A 16,268-nucleotide genomic window follows, 5' to 3' on the forward strand; every position below is an offset into this window, starting at 1 on the left:
GGATGACACAAAACCATGTACGGTTTTTGCTGTTCAGTTATTAGATTTTCATACAAAGACACTCATATGCAACAGATAAGTTTATTAACTATATGACATGATTCATTAAGTGGGAGTAGATTATCAAAGGTTTTCATCATCATTTTCAAATTGAATAGGCTGAGGAGGAGAGGAAGGGTTGGTCTTGCTGTCTTGGGTAGCAGAGGCAGAACAGGTGGAGGAAGTGGAAGGAAATATGGGAACGCTTGATGGAAAAACATAATAATTTCTGGTTTTTTTGCTTTTTTATTTCTCCAGAAGTGTTTCTCTCAGTACCAATTATTCTCCCACCATTTGCTTTAGTTTCAGTGCCCAGATCATAGATGGGTCTACATCATGAATGAGGTCAAAAGCAATCCTGAATGATGGTCTAATACCAATTTGTCTTCTGGCACTGCTGCTTCTACGCCTTGTTCCTCATCGCCTGGCACTGGTTCAGAAGTGCACATCGCCATCATTTCCTCTTCTGTTAATTCCTCTGGTAAGGTGTCTATCAGGTCTTGAATTTCTCCAACATCCATTATCTTGAAACCATTTACCCCCCATCTTTTTTTTTTTTTTTTTTTTTGGTTATATCCACAATCTCTTTCATTATTTCCTTGAGTGGTTATGTCTTTAAATCCTGTGAAGTCATGCAGAATATCTGGACACAGTTTTCTCCATCAGAAATGTATTGTTTTGAGTTTGTTGGCTTTCAGGACCTTTTCTCTAAAAACAATGGCATTTTCAATGGTGAAATCCTTCCAGACTTGCAAGATGTTATAATTTTCAGGGTTTCTTCCATAGTGTTGATAATCTTTTCCATATAGTACCATGTGTAATAAGCTTTAAAGGTCCTTTCCACTCCCTGATCTAGAGACTGAATTAGAGACATTGTATTTGGGGGAAGGTAGACCACTTTGATACTTTTGATATTGAACTCGAAGGGTTCTGCATGGCCAGGAACATTGCCCAATATCAAACGAACTTTAAAAGGCAGTCTCTCACTGGCAAGTTGCTTTCTGACTTCAGAGACAAAGCATCAATAGAAGCAATCCAGAAGAGTTCTCACTGTCCAGGCCTTCTTACGTACAACCAAAAGACTGGCAACTAGTGTTTATCTTTTCCCTTCAAGAGTTACAGGCTAGCGGCTTTATAGATAAGGGCAGTCCTGATCACAAACTCAACTGCATTTGTACAAAATAGTAGAGTTAACCTATCCCTTTCTATGTTAAACCCTTACGCTCACTTACTCATAAATGTCCTTTATGGCATTTCCCCCCCAAAATAGAACACTTTCATCTGCATTAAAAACCTGTTTAGGCAGAAATCCTTTCTCAGTGATTTTCTTAATAGTGTCTGGAAACCCATCTGTTGCCTCTTCATCAGGTGAAGATGCTTCTCCTCTTAGCTTGACATTCTTAAAGTCGAACTTCTCTCTAAAATTATCAAACTAGCCTTTGCTGGCATTAAATTCCCCAGCTTTAGATCCTTCACCTGCCTTTTGCTTTGTCATATAAAAACTTCATTTTTTCTCGAATCATTAAGAGTCTATAGCTATGCCTTCTTATAGCAATCCTTGTACCCCCATAAAAGCTGTATTTTCATTATGACAAAAAGCTATTTTGCAAAAATGTGTAAGGTTTTTGCTCCTGCTGGCATAGCTGCAATGACAGCTTCACAAATTTCCTTTTATTTGTTGACAGTCGTCTTTTGGCTGGCTTCATTTATCTTGAAATGATGGCAACCACAGCTGCAGACGTCAGTCTATAGTACATATGAAACAATTCAACTTTTCCTTATACTGTCACGACTGTTCTCTACTTTTGGGGAGCACTTCCAGCACTCTGTGTGAGTCCCATGGTGTTAGTCAAGGTTTATGGTATTGCACAAGACACAATAAAAAGTGGGAGAACCTCCAGAGATCACTTTTTATTATGATACATAACTTATTGGAGAGACAAACTGTTCACGCAGAGACGCTTACCAACCTAGGGCATTTTCCATGGATACTCACAACACTTGAGCTTATGGCAATAGCAATAGGAGCTGGCTGCAAGATTACGAGAGTAATGTAATATGTACTACAGTGAGTTTTATACAGTTATGATCTAACGCATCTTTGTGTACATTTCTTTTTCACCGAGGGATGCCACGTATGTAGGGTCTGTGTTTATGTGTATAAGTTTTGATAAACTTTGGCTTTTAATAATTTGTATATATTTTATGGTACTAAATGACAAAATAGGCTAGTATCTACATATGGTTTATGAATTCATGACGCCTTTTTCTTAATTTTTTCCTATATTTCTAGGCTAAGTGGTTTGTCTGTGAGTTTTTTCAAATTGTCACAAATGTCCAAATAATTTCCATATATTTATTGAAAAAAAAATCAACACATAAGTGGACCTGTGCTGTTCAGACCTATGTTGTCCAAGGGTCAACTATAGCTATATTGGAAGAATGTAGTGAAGGCAAACGGGGTGCAAGTGTGATATAAGAGAACTGAAGCTTTTACTACCAGCCCTAGAAATTGATAGTGAATGCAAAATGGAAAAATCAAGAAATAGCACTGTTCTAATACTGCTAGTGACCACTGCAGTGTCCTTTCTCCTCTCTCCCTTATTTATTGAACACAGGGTGGCAGGATGCTTAGCGAAATGTTATTATTTCCCTGCCTTTCTTGTCGGTAAGGGTGGTCATTTTGCATCATCCTGGCCAGTGACATATGACCAGAAATTGGGTGGCAGATGCGACTGGAATGTGCCTGTACCCCTTGCCCTTTGCCCTTCCTCTCCTTGCCTGGAACACAGTTGAGCTGATAAATGTGGAGCATCGTTCTTGACCCAGTGAGGTGACAAGCCTGAGCAAGCCACATGCTGAGGAGACAGAACAGGGGGTTTCAGATGGGTCCTCGGGGGCATGGTAGATGCTGTGTCAGCCCTGCATTGCCCCCAGGCTTGTCGTACCCCAGAAAAATAAATGCCTCATTTGTTCAGAGGATCAAGATTTGTGTAGCTGATGAAGCTACGTAAGCACAACATTTAGAAAGTGTGGTGGTAAATAGTGTGTACAGCAGTTAAGATATTTCAAAGCAGTTGCATCTGGGGGAAGGGAGAGTGTGGTAGAAATTGGTATAGTGGGTGCTGTAGTTAGCTTAGTTTGATTTTTTTGGACAATGTGTATATATTAATTTAATAAAATACATATTAATAAAATTTATAGATTGCTTTGGGTAGTGTGGACATTTTAACAATATTCTTCCAATTCCTGAGCATAGTGTGTCTTTTCATTTGTTTATGTCCTCTTCAGTTTTTTTCATCAGTGTTCTATAGTTTTCGGAGTATAAGTCTTCACCTCTTTGGTGAAGTTTATGTCTAGTTATTTTGTTCTTTTTTGGTACAATTATAAATGGAGTTTTTTAAAAATTTCTCTCTCTGCTACTTTGTTATTAGTGTACAGAAGTTTTGTATCCTGCAACTTTACTCAATTCACTTATTAGTTCTAATAGTTTTTTGATGAAGTCTTTAGGGTCCTCTACAGTATCATGTCCTTTATAAAAAGTGACATTTAAACTTCTTCTTTTCCAATTTGGATGACTTTTATTTCTTTTTCTTGCCTTATTGCAGATGTTAGGCCTTCTAGTACTATATTGAATAAAAGTGGTGAGAGTGGACATCTTTGTATTTTTCCTGGTGTTAGGGGAAAAGCTCTTAGTTTATCACCATTGAGCGTGATGTTAGCTATGGGTTTGTCATATATGGCTTTTATTATGTCCCTTCTATGCCCACTTTGTTGAGAGTTTTTATTCATGACTGGATGTTGAATTTTGTCAAATGCTTTTTCTGTATCTATTGAGATGATTGTATGGTTTTTATCCTTCATTTTGTTAACGTAGTTTTTCACATGGATTGATTTGTGAATATCGAACCATCCTTGCATAAGAATCCTCTTTCATTCCCGTCTCCCACCAGAGTTTCCCTTTCCAAGTTAATCACTCGTCTATTTTATAAATATCTTTCTAGATCCTGTATGTGTACACGGATGCATACACACATTACATACATTTGTTTTTTACATAAATTATTGCATATTACATGCATTATTCTCTGCTTTGCTTTTTATGCAAGGATGAATTTTGAATATCTTTTCATGTCAGTACATATTGAGCTGTTATCCATTAAGGTGGATACACAGTATTCCATTGTATGGCTGTATCATTCTTTAACCAGTCTCCTATTAGTGTACATACAGTTTTCCAATATTCTAATGTAGTGTTGAAATGAATAATCTCATACTTATATTCTGGAAATGGAATTACTGGGTTGAAATCTATTTTTTAAAAAGATTTTATTTATTTATTATTATTTATTTATTTATTTATTATTAGAGAGATACATAGCAAGAGAAAGCAGAGTAGGAGGAAGGGGTAGAGAGAGAATCAGACTCCCCACTGAGCAGGGAACCCAATCCCGGGATAATGACCTGAGCTGAAGGCAGATGCTTAACTGACTGAGCCGCCCAGGTGCCCATGGGTTGAAATTTAAAAGCACTTGTGTGTGTATGTTCTCAAAAATGGAAAGGTTTGTGTTTTCTAGTCATCATCTTTATATAACATGAATTTATAAGTACAATAAACGTATAAAATATTTCATCTATCTTTCATCAGCAATGTGTTGACTTCTTACTATAATTAGGTAATGATCTATTTCTTACCATAAGTAGGTAAATGATTTATTTATACTTCCTTGCTGCAGTTTCTTCCTCTCCAGTAATATATTTTTGCTCATTAAATTATTTGCCTTTGTGTTTACCCTTATTTACTTAAAAATGTATATTTAAAAAAAATAATATATACTATAGTTAATTATATGACTATAGTATATATATATGTATATATATATAGTATGTAGCACATGTATAGACTATAGTATATAGTCTAATATATTGTGTATATATACTATATGATCTATATATCATATATATGATATATAGTATAACATACTATATAGTATAGCATACTATATAGTATAACATACTATATAATAGTATATACTAGATATTATAGTATATAGTATGTACTATATTATATATAACATATAAATACTATATCTAATGTAGCTTATAAAATAGTATATGTTGCATATATAGCTTGTTTATTAAAACATACATTTTATGTATGTATAAGTATATACAAAATGTTTAATATATGTGTGTATATGAGTATTTTAATATATATGTGTATAATGTCATTTATAATATTTCTATGTTGTTTAAGTTTAAAATGTTTACATTCTGTTTTCCAACCATAATCTCCATAGTTTTGTTTTGTTTTTGGCTACTAGTATAGTTATGTGGATTTGGTAATTGTCATAATTTTGTTTGTAAGAGTTGTTACCATTTATCTCTTATTTATCTGAAGTTCGTCTTCTGCAGTTTTAAAAGAAGGGCTCATAGAGACTATATCCCCTGAGTTCGTTCTAATAGATTTTTAAAAACAGCGGAATCTGTAAATAATTTGAGATTTATTTGATATGTGGTATAAGGTGACAATACAAATAAACTTATAACCTCCAGGAATATGTGATATCTAGTGAAACAATTTTGATTTTACTCCTTTAAGGTTTGGGAAGATGAAACTGAGACTTAAGAATTAACAATTAATATATACTTTCCTTTGAGGAAACAGACTTCAAACAAAAAAAAATGTGTTCCATGAATTTGAGGGTTAAAGGGAGAAAACCACAAGTAATTAACCACAGAACCTTTCTTGGTAAGAAAAATAAATTGGGGCTAATAGAGGTCTTATAAGATGAAAGGAAATGGAATATTTTTCCATCTTTTTGTGTCTTTTTCAACGTCTTTCAAGAGTGATCTGTAGTTTCTAGAATATAGATCCTTTACGTCTGTGGTTAAGTTAATTCCAAGATAATGTATGATTTTTGGTGCTATTATAAATGGAATGGATTCCCTAATTTCTCTTTCTTCAGTCTCCTTGTTCGTGTATAGAAATGCAGCTGATTTCTGAGCATTGATTTTGTATTCCGCCACATAACTGAATTGTTCTATAACTTCTAGTAGTTTGGGGGTGGATTCTTTTGGGTTTTCCATATAGAGTATAATGTCATCTGCGAAGAGAGACAGTTTGACTTCTTCTTTGCCGATTTGGGTACCTTTTATCCGTCTTTGTTGTCCGATTGCTGTTGCAAGGACCTCTAGTACTGTGTTGTGTAATAATGGCGAGAGTGGGCATCCTTGTCATGTTCCTGATCTTAAGGGAAAGGCTTCCAGCTTTTCCCCATTGAGAATGATATTTGCTGTAGGCTTTGCATAGATGGTTTTTATGAAATTGAGGAATGTACCCTCTATCCCTACACTGTGAAGTGTTTTATAGGCTGGTGATGGGTATTAAGGAGGGCACGTATTGCATGGTGCACTGGGTGTTATACGCAAGTAATGAATCATGGAACTTTACATCAAAAACTAGGGGTCATTTGGGAGATGACACCTTGGGAGGTTCAAGACATGGCCAACAAAGTGGGTTATCAAAATATATGAGGTGTAAAGGTCACTGTTATTTAGAGAGACAAATCACGAGAAGTCTCAAGGATTGAATTGGTTTGAATGTGAGATCTCAGGTCTTTCAGGGCAGTGGAAGGATTTCTGGGAGAAAATAAAGACAGCCAGCTGCTAATTATTCATCGAATATGGGAAAACAGTCAACTCTGAGGTAGGTCCTATATTATATTCATTTTATGAATTAGAAATGAAGCAGGAAGATGTTAAGTAATGTGCCTATGGCCATAAAATTAATAATACTGGAGTGATGGTTCAAATATAGGCCATCTGGCTCTCAAGCCTGTGATCTAACCATTATATAGCCCTTCGTGTGTGTGTGTGTGTGTGTGTGTGTGTGTGTGTGTGTGGTGGTGGTGGTGGTGGTGGTGGTGGTGGTGGTGGTGGTATAGGTGTTCCTACTTTATGTGAATACAACCCTTGGGGTTGGTGTAGAAACTGAGCAGAATGAAACTCCTAGATTTTGTCATATCCACCAGAGCTGTCCTGTGGGGCAGCTCAGGGAGCTCGTGAGCTCTCTTTTGTATGTATAGTTTAGAAAGAGACTTTTCCATTCCATAGTTACCCTCTCACAGCTGGGTTACAAGGGGAAGAGACTGACATTTACAGAAACTCTTATGCATTTCAGAAACCATGATATCTCATTTCCATGATATCTCTTTAAAATGTATGGAACAATATATCTATTTGTTTAAGAAGCATTAGACTCCGTCTTGTGCTAGGTATGTAGTATAGGGCATTCAAGGCAAGCTCCATACTCAAGAGTAATTTAAAATTTAGTTGTGGACACAAGTTAAGGCAAAGTTGTTTAACTCTGTTTTTTTTTCATCTCCTTTACTTTGGTCTCCCAGGCTACCAAATCATGGGTAAACTGAGGGAATATTAAGTCTTTACTAATTTAAAAAGTCCACAATACATCACCAGGCAATTTAATGCTCTTTTCTTGGTCTGACCCAGAATAGATTGACTCCTGAGAGAGGTTATGTTGAATAAGTGGAGAAATGAAACTTTTTTTTTCTTTTTCAGTCTTTGTGGAATCCTTTCAATTGTAAAAATGATCCATATATTTAGCCCTAACATAAGTACCAGCGATGTTTTATGAATCATCTTATTTGAAAACAAGAAAGCAAACAAGAGAGACTGCATACTAAATCACATGAAAGGTGAGCCCTTTTGTTCATGCTCTTCCTTCTGGAATGCTTTCCCTCTAGATTGCTCTCCTTACGCTTCTTCTTTTGCATCCCCGAATCCTACTCTTCTAGTCTTATTTTAGATTTAGAGATCTCTTCCTCCAGGAAGCTTTCTCTGAACACTCAACCCTGGAGCACGTGACACCCCCCCCCCCCACCGCCCCAGCACCCTTTTGTAACAGGTATCACACAGTATTGTAATAGCCTGATACTTACTGGTATTCACTCTAGACAGTCCCTTACGTGAGGACTGGAACTACAGTTTTAACATTTTATCCCCAGCTAAGGTCTGCCACATAATAGTTGTTGAGTAAAAACAGTGTGCATTGAATGAATGATACTCAGAATGGAGCCTTGTTCGTCCTACAATTGCTACAATGTCTTCGCTGTTGGGATCTTTTAGGTTCTCTGTATGTATCATTAGCATAATCAAAAAGAAGGGAAATTAAAAACAAGGTGCTGGGGTGCCTGGGTGGCGCAGTCGTTAAGCGTCTGCCTTTGGCTCAGGGCAGGTTCCCAGCGTTCTGGGATCGAGCCCCACATTGGGCTCCTCCGCTGGGAGCCTGCTTCTTCCTCTCACACTCCCCCTGCTGGGTTCCCTCTCTCGCTGGCTGTCTCTCTGTCAAATAAATAAATAAAATCTTAAAAACAAAACAAAACAAAACAACAAATTCACTGCATGTGAATTTTTTTTGAGACCCAGGCTTCCTCATGCTTAGATTATTTCTCCATTCCCTACATTATAATGTCTGCTCCAAATCACTCCACCCTCACCCAGTGAACAGCAGGTGTAAAGAAGTGTCAACAGTGACCCTAATTGTAAACACAGAGTTTTGGCCCATCACCCTTCTTCTTCATGGATGATTGTGCTGGTTACTCTGTTTTATCTTGTTTCTCTTCCTCTCATCTTACAAAAGATGATATTAATTTGATTTTAAATGTGCTGTGTCTCTGTGGGCACTACTGCTTATGTTCTGCTTTACAATATGTTCTGGAGGTATAGAGACGCAACCTCATTTATTTGGCAAACGTCGATTGGATGCTGTGGTGTGCGTGGGCCTATTTAAAGAACTAGAGATGAATAGTACCATTCCAAGGATAGCTCTGGGCTGCGTCTCTGTGGAGGGTGTCTTCTGTGCTCTGGAGAGATGGAGGAGAGCAGAGAAACCAGGGGTTGGGGAGTGGGAAGTAGAGGAAAAGGAGTCTTGGGCAGGAGAGGAGTCTGTACCAAAGTGGCATGCGGGGCCCCTTAGGAAACGTGGAATGTCACGTCCTGACAAAGGTCTCAGGTGCACCCCTGATTGCTCTGCTCCTGCAACTTTGTCTCTGCTCGTGCTCTTCTTTGTCACAGCCACACAAGGGCCAGGAGGAGGCACAGATTGTGGATTAAGGAGTGACCCTTAAGAATATTGGGGGTGGAGTTCACAGGTGTTATAGGTACCCGAAAACTTCGGACCTTCTGAGAGGCCGCATGGGCTCTGCCGGTGTTCAGTGATGGAGCTCCAGCATTCGTACATGTGGTGATAAGCCTGCAGGGGGATGTGGCTCTCAGCTATTTGGTGGTCATCCTCACACTGGTACCCCTTCTCTACCAAGTGCCACAACCAACATCACTGAGGCTTCGAGACCAGGAGCAAACGGCAAGAAGAACTGCTCCACAGCATCAGTCTTGCCTCTCTGAAGTCTGCTGAGAGGTACAGAAAACCTTAGGACTAACTCCGTGTGTTCAGCCCTATTGCAATGGAGCCCTCGCTCTGAGTTTTATACATTTAGGCTGTAAAACAATGAAGAAAACCCCTCTCTTTAAAGAAGATGCTGCCAGTGACCAGCCTTAGATGAGGACTGAAAAAATAAACCTTGACAAAAAAGGTATGTTTTTACTGCATATAAAGGTAATTGTTTTTGTAAATGGGATTTTTGCGTGTTTTTTTTTTTTAAGATCTTGTGGCATATTTTGAAGTTAAAATCTTAATTGTTTGAGATAGAATGAAATGGATGCTGTATTTTGTCAAATGCTTTTTCTGCATCTATTGAGAGGATCATATGGTTCTTGTCCTCTCTTTTAGTAATGTGGTGTATCACATTGATTGATTTATGAATGTTGAACCACTCTTGCAGCCCAGGAATAAATCCCACTTGGTCATGGTGAATAATCCTTTTAATGTACTGTGGGATCCTATTGGCTAGTACCTTAGTGAGAATTTTGGCAACCATGGTCAGCAGGGATACTGGTCTGTAACTCTCCTTTTTTTTTTTTTTTTTTTTTTTTTTTTTTTTTTTTTTAAAGATTTTATTTATTTATGTGACAGAGAGACAGCCAGCGAGAGAGGGAACACAGCAGGGGAGTGAGAGAGGAAGAAGCAGGCTCCCAGCAGAGGAGCCCGATGTGGGACTCGATCCCGGCACGCCGGGATCACGCCCTGAGCCGAAGGCAGACGCTTTAACGACTGCGCTACCCAGGCGCCCCTGTAACTCTCCTTTTTGATGGGGTTCTTTGGTTTGGGGAGCAAGGTAATGACCCTCACTATTTGACTTACAGTTAGCTCATTTTTTTTTCATTTTTAGGAACCACTATTTTCTTTTTGATTTAAAATTTTAACATGTAAATCATGTATGTGGCTCCAAAATGGTGTAAAAAGACATGAGAAGTCTCATTTCTATCTATGTCCCTTCTCCTCTGAATTTTACATGCCTTTGTAGATAGCTTTCTATTCATCTTTCATTTGTACTCCAGTGGGTTTTTTTTTTTTTTTAATCGTTGTTGCAAGTATAAGGAAATACACCCCCCCCCCCTTTATTTAACCTGGGAGTTGGCATACTGTATATCGGAACTTGCTTTTCTCCTTTAACATGTTCTGGAAACTACAGCATCCCAGTTCCTGGGCTCCTTCCCATTCTTTTTTATGGCTGTATTGTGTTTTCTTGAGAAGATGTACCGTAATTGTTTCATTTGTCCTTTATTGGTGCAGTGTTACTTTGTTTTCCAATCTCTTGCTATTACAAGTTGCAATGAGTTTGTATGACATGACTGTGCCAATGAATACTCTTGTGCATAGTCATTTTGTATTTTCTCTGGTGTCTTTGAGAATGCCAGGTCAAAGGGGAAATATGTATATAATTTTTCTAAATATTGTCAAATTTCTCTCCACAGGCGCTGTGCCATTTTGGATTCCTAACGGGAACGTTTGAGAATGTCCATTTCTCCAGAGCCTCATCAATATTGTATGTTTTCACTCTGGGATTTTTGCTAACTTGATACACAAGAAATGGTCTCTCAGTGTTGTTCAAATATGCATTTCTTTTTCTGTGTTTAAGGCCCATTTTCATATTTTCTACTAAATTGCCTACTCACAACTTGGGCTAATTTTTCTCTCTGGGCCTTTTTCTTTTCCATTTTTAAGAGCTCTCTATATAATAGGCATATTACTTTATTGGTTAGGATGCAAATTGCAAGTGTTTTTTCTCTGTAATTTATCTTTTTACTTTGTTATGGTTTTGGGAGGGACATGTGTTTTATTTTTCACATTGTCTGACTTATAAATCTGGATTTTAAGTTATCAGTCTGGACACAGAGAAAAAAGAATCCTTTATTCAGTGTCTTACAAATGTCTTTTTCACAGTTTTTAGTTTGTTTTTTCACTCTCTTAATGATATCTTTGGATAAGCAGTTCCTGATTTTAATGTGCTAAAACTTACCCATATTTTTCCTTACAATTAGCGCCTTCAGAATTCAGTCTAAGAAAACATATTCTACCTTGAAGTCGCTAAGATATTTTCTTGTATTATCTTCAACAGTCCAAGAGCTATTTATCGTGCCAATCAAACTGTAGTCTGAGAACCTGTGCCAGTTCTAAAATGTTTCAGTGGTTCACGATAAGTATAGAAATTGAGAGTAAGCATTCAGAAACTCTTGTGGGAATGGGATGTTATCATGGCATGCAAGTGTGTGACTAGCAGACTCATCTTTTGAGGGTTCTAGTGTTTTCAACCTCACGTGATGAGTCAGGTTTCATAACTTGTGTACTAGTCATGCACAGTAGGGCCAAGCATGGATCCTTGAAAGTTTAGATGTTTTTTTTAAAAAAGTGGCTCTTCGCTGCAGATGGTGTGAGATGTACCCTTGGAGAAGCTTTATTGCTTTGCTTTTCATACTTAGGTCTATGATTTCCCAGGACTGGTGTGTGTGTGTGTGTGTGTGTGTGTGGTGTAATATAGGGTTCCAATTTCATTTTTCTCCCCATGGATATCCTGTTTTCCCAGAATTATTTATTGAAAAGGCTTTCCTTCCTTCACTGCTCTGCAGTGATTTATTTGTCATGAACCAAGAGTTTTGTTCTCTGTACTCTATTTCATTGGTCTTGTGTTTCCCTTTGCATCAGCGCCACACTGTCATAAATTCTATATATAGCTTTAAAATAAGTCTCGAGATCTGGAAAAGTAAGTTCTGAGCCTTCTATCTTAGAAGTGTTTCGATTATTTTTGGCCTTTTTAATTTCCTTAGAAATTTTAGAATTATATTGTCAAATTACATCTTTCCCCCTGTCACACATAAAACCTGCTCGGATTTTGTGTGGAATTGTGTTGAATCTAAATAGGTCTGTTTAGTCTTTCAGTATGTGGTTAGATTGTGTGCGTGTGTGTTTTTGCCCATCGCTGTATTTATTCCTGACCATTGGGTTACCCGATGTTTTTGATAGTTCACTGACTGCATATTTCTAAACATATTGTATGTTTTATAATACTAAAGATTTTTAAAGATACATTTATAATAGGTCAAAAAGTACCAAGTTTCTGGGATTAAATGTAATAAAACATGTTGACATTCTCTATGCAGAGATACCATGCAATTTTGATTATATTGTCTATCTACTGCTGCTGTGATAAAAACTATTAATTTTCATATGTTGAGCTTGTGTCATGTTACCTTTTAAATTTTTATATTTAACCTCTTGTTTTTTGTGTGAGTGAGCAAATAACCAGAAACAGTTACTTTTGTTCCTTTCTTTTTAAAAATTTGTATTATTTTTATTTATTATTTTTTACTTCTGTTCCTTTCTGACATGTACCGCCAATGCATTGTTGAATAGAAGTCATTCATGTTTTCTTCCTGACAGTAATAAGAAATGTTTATTTCGTTCATTAAGTGATATTTATTGTAGTTTTCTAGCAGATAAACTTTCTCAAGTTATGAGAGTTTTCTTCTCTTTCCCTAGTTTTTCCCTTAATGTCTAAGGAATTTGTGTTTTTTTTTTTTACCAAGTTTTTTCTTTCCTTTTTATTGAAATATAATTAACATACAGTGTTAACATTGGTTTCAGGTACACAGTATAAAGATTCAACAATTCTATACATGACTCAGTGCTCTTCAAGGTAAGTGTGCTCTTAATCTCTTCACCTCTTTCACGCATCCCCTCCACCCACCTTCCCTCTGATGACCACCAGTTTGTTCTCTGTATTGAAGAATCTACTTCTTTCATTTGTCTCTTTTTCTCTTTGTTCATTTGTTTTGTTTCTTAAATTCCACATATGAGTGAAATTATATGGTATTTGTCTTTCCCTGACTTATTTCACTTAGCATCACTCACCCTCTAGATCCATCTACTTTGTTGCAAATGGCATGATCTCATTCTTCATGGCTGAGTGACGTTCTATTGTGTATATATATATACCACATTTTTTTATCCATTCATCCATGGACGGACACCTGGGCTGCTTCCATATCTTGGCTATTGTAAATAATGTTACAATAAATATAGGGGTACATGTATCTTTTTGGATTAGTGTTATCATTTTCTTTGGGTAAAGACCCAGTAGTGGAATTACTGGATCATAAGATAATTTTAATTTTTTAAAGAACCTCCATAGGGGCTGCACCAGTTTGCATTCCCACTAAGAGAGCCTCCACATCCTTTAGCCTCCACATCCTTGTCAGCACATATTGTTTCTTGTGGTTTTGATTTTAGCCAATTCTGACTGGTGTGAGGTAGCATCTCATTTTGGTTTTAATTTGCCTTTCCCTGATGATTAGTGATGTTAATTAAGCATCTTTTTACATATCTTTTGGCCATTTGTATGTCCTCTTTGAAGAAAAAATCTGTTGATATCTTCTATCCGTTTTTTAAATTGGCCATTTGCAAATAACTTCTCTCATACGGTAGGCTACCTTTTCATTTGGTTGATGATTTCCTTTGCTGTGCAAAAGCTTTTCATTTTGATATAATCCCAATAGTTAATTTTTGCTTTTGTTTCCCTTGCCTCAGAAGACATATCTAGAAAAATGTTGCTATGGCCAAGGGCAGAGAAATTGCTTGCCTATCCTCTCTGCTAGAATTTTTATGGTTTCAAGTCTCACATTTAAGTCTTTAATCCATTTTCGGTTTATTTTTGTGTATGGTATAAGAAAGTGGTCCAGTTTTATTCATTTCCATGTAGCTGTCCGGTTTTCCCAGCACCGTTTATTGAAGAGACTGTCTTTTTCCTATTGCATATTCTTGCCTCCTTTGTCATAGATTAATTGACCATATAACTGTGGGTTTATTTCTGGGCTCTCTATTCTGTTCCATTGATCTATGTGTCTACTTTTGTGCCAGTACATACTGTTTTGATTATTACAGCTTTGTAATATGGTTTGAAGCCCGGAATTGTGATATCTCCAGTTTTGTTCTTATTTTTCAAGATTGCTTTGGCTCTTTAGGGTCTTTTTTGGTTCCAATACAAATTTTAGGATTATTTGTTCTAGTTCTGTGAAAAATGCTGTTGATATTTTTTAGGGATCGCATTAAATCTGTAGGTGCTTTGGGTAGTAGAGACATTTTAACAATATTTGTTCTCGCAATCCATGAATATGTTATGTCTTTCCATTTGTTTGTGTCCTCTTAAATTTCTTTCATCATTGTTTTATAGTTTTCAGAGTGTAGGTCTTTCACCTCCTTGGTTAAGTTTATTCCTAGATATTTTATTTTTTTGACACAATTGTAAATGGGATTGTTTTTGTTAATTTCTCTTTCTGGGGTGCCTGGGTGGCTCAGTCGGTTAAGCGTCTGCCTTTGGCTTAGGTCATGATGCCAAGGTCCTGGGATCGAGTCCCTCATTGGGCTCCCTGTTCAGCAGGAAGTCTGCTTCTCCCTTTGCCCCTACCCCCTGCTCATTCGAACTCTCTCTCTTCCCCCCCACCCTCACAAAAATGAAATCTTTAAAAAAATAATTCTTTCTGCTACTTCATTATTAGTGTACAAAAATGCAGTGTATTTCTGTATACTGATTTTGTGTCCTGTGACTTTACTGAATTTATCAGTTCTAATAAGTGTTTTTTGGTGGAGTCTTTAGGGTTTTCTATATACAGTATAAAGTTTTATTTTTTCCTTACCAATTTGGATGCCTTTTATTTCTTTTTCTTGTCTGATTGCTGTGTCTAGGACTTCCAGTACTATGTTGAATAAAAGTGGTACAAGCAGACATCTTTATTTTATTCCTGATGTTAGAGAAAAGGCAGTTTTTCACTATAGAGGATGTTAGCTGCAGGTTTTTCATATATGGTTTTTATTATGTTGAGATATATTCCCTCTAGATCTACTTTTTTAAAATAATTTTTTATTATATTATGTTAGTCACCATACAGTACATCCTTAGTTTTTGATGTAAAGTTCCATGATTCATTACTTGCGTATAACACCCAGTGCACCATGCAATACCTGCCCTCCTTACTACCCATCACCAGCCTATCCCATTCCCCCACCCCCCTCTCCTCTGAAGCCCTTAGTTTGTTTCCCAGAGTCCATAGTCTCTCATGCTTCATTCCCTCTAGATCTTCTTTGAGAGTTTTTATCATGAAAGGATGTTGAATTTTGTCAGATGCTTTTTCTATATCTATTAAGATGATTGCTCATATGATTCTTATCCTTTTGTTGTTCTTGTGATTTATCATTTTCATTGATTTATGCATATCGAACCACCCTTGCAACCCAGGAATAAATCCTACTTGATTGTGCCAAATGATTTTTTTTTAAATGTATTGTTGGTTTTGGTGTGCTAATATTTTGTTGAGGATTTTTTATCTATGTTCATCAAAGATATTGGCCTGTAATTTTTTTTTTTTTGTAGTATCTTTATCTGGTTTTACTATTGGGGTGATGCTGGCCTCATAGAATGAATTTGGAAGCTTTCCTTCCTCTTCTCTTTTTTGGAATAGTTTGAGAAGAATAAGTGTTAACTCTTCTTTACATGTTTGGTAGAATTCAACTATGAAGCTATCTGTTCCTGGACTTTTGTTTTGTCAGGAGTTTTTTTTATTACTGATTCAGTTTCATTGCTAGTAATTGGTGTGTTGAAGTTTTCTATTTCTTTGTGATTCAGTTTTGGGAGGTTATATGTTTCTAGGAATTTATCCATGTCTTCTAGGTCATCCAGTTTGTTGGCATATAATTTTTCATAATCTCTGATAATCCTTTGTATTTCATGATATCAGTTATTACTCCTCTTTGATTT

General features: G+C 36.7%; 2 long non-coding RNA genes across 2 annotated transcripts in view; both read left to right on the forward strand.

Moving 5' to 3' along the window:
• LOC130544540 (uncharacterized) overlaps positions 1 to 574 on the forward strand; it is a 38,861-nt gene extending 38,287 nt beyond the window's left edge. Inside the window, exon 4 of the long non-coding RNA XR_008960907.1 lies at positions 343 to 574. This is a non-coding gene — a long non-coding RNA (uncharacterized LOC130544540). The remainder of the gene's footprint in view (positions 1 to 342) is intronic.
• A 6,496-nt stretch (positions 575 to 7,070) lies between these two features.
• Positions 7,071 to 13,359, forward strand: LOC113260031 (uncharacterized). Its single transcript, XR_003317787.4, has 4 exons — positions 7,071 to 7,757; positions 9,381 to 9,653; positions 10,936 to 11,006; positions 13,103 to 13,359. It is a non-coding gene; the product is annotated as an uncharacterized LOC113260031 (long non-coding RNA).
• The last annotated feature ends 2,909 nt before the right edge of the window (positions 13,360 to 16,268 follow it).

Source organism: Ursus arctos, unplaced genomic scaffold, assembly GCF_023065955.2.
Source record: "Ursus arctos isolate Adak ecotype North America unplaced genomic scaffold, UrsArc2.0 scaffold_22, whole genome shotgun sequence".
NCBI classification, from domain to species: Eukaryota; Metazoa; Chordata; class Mammalia; order Carnivora; family Ursidae; genus Ursus; species Ursus arctos.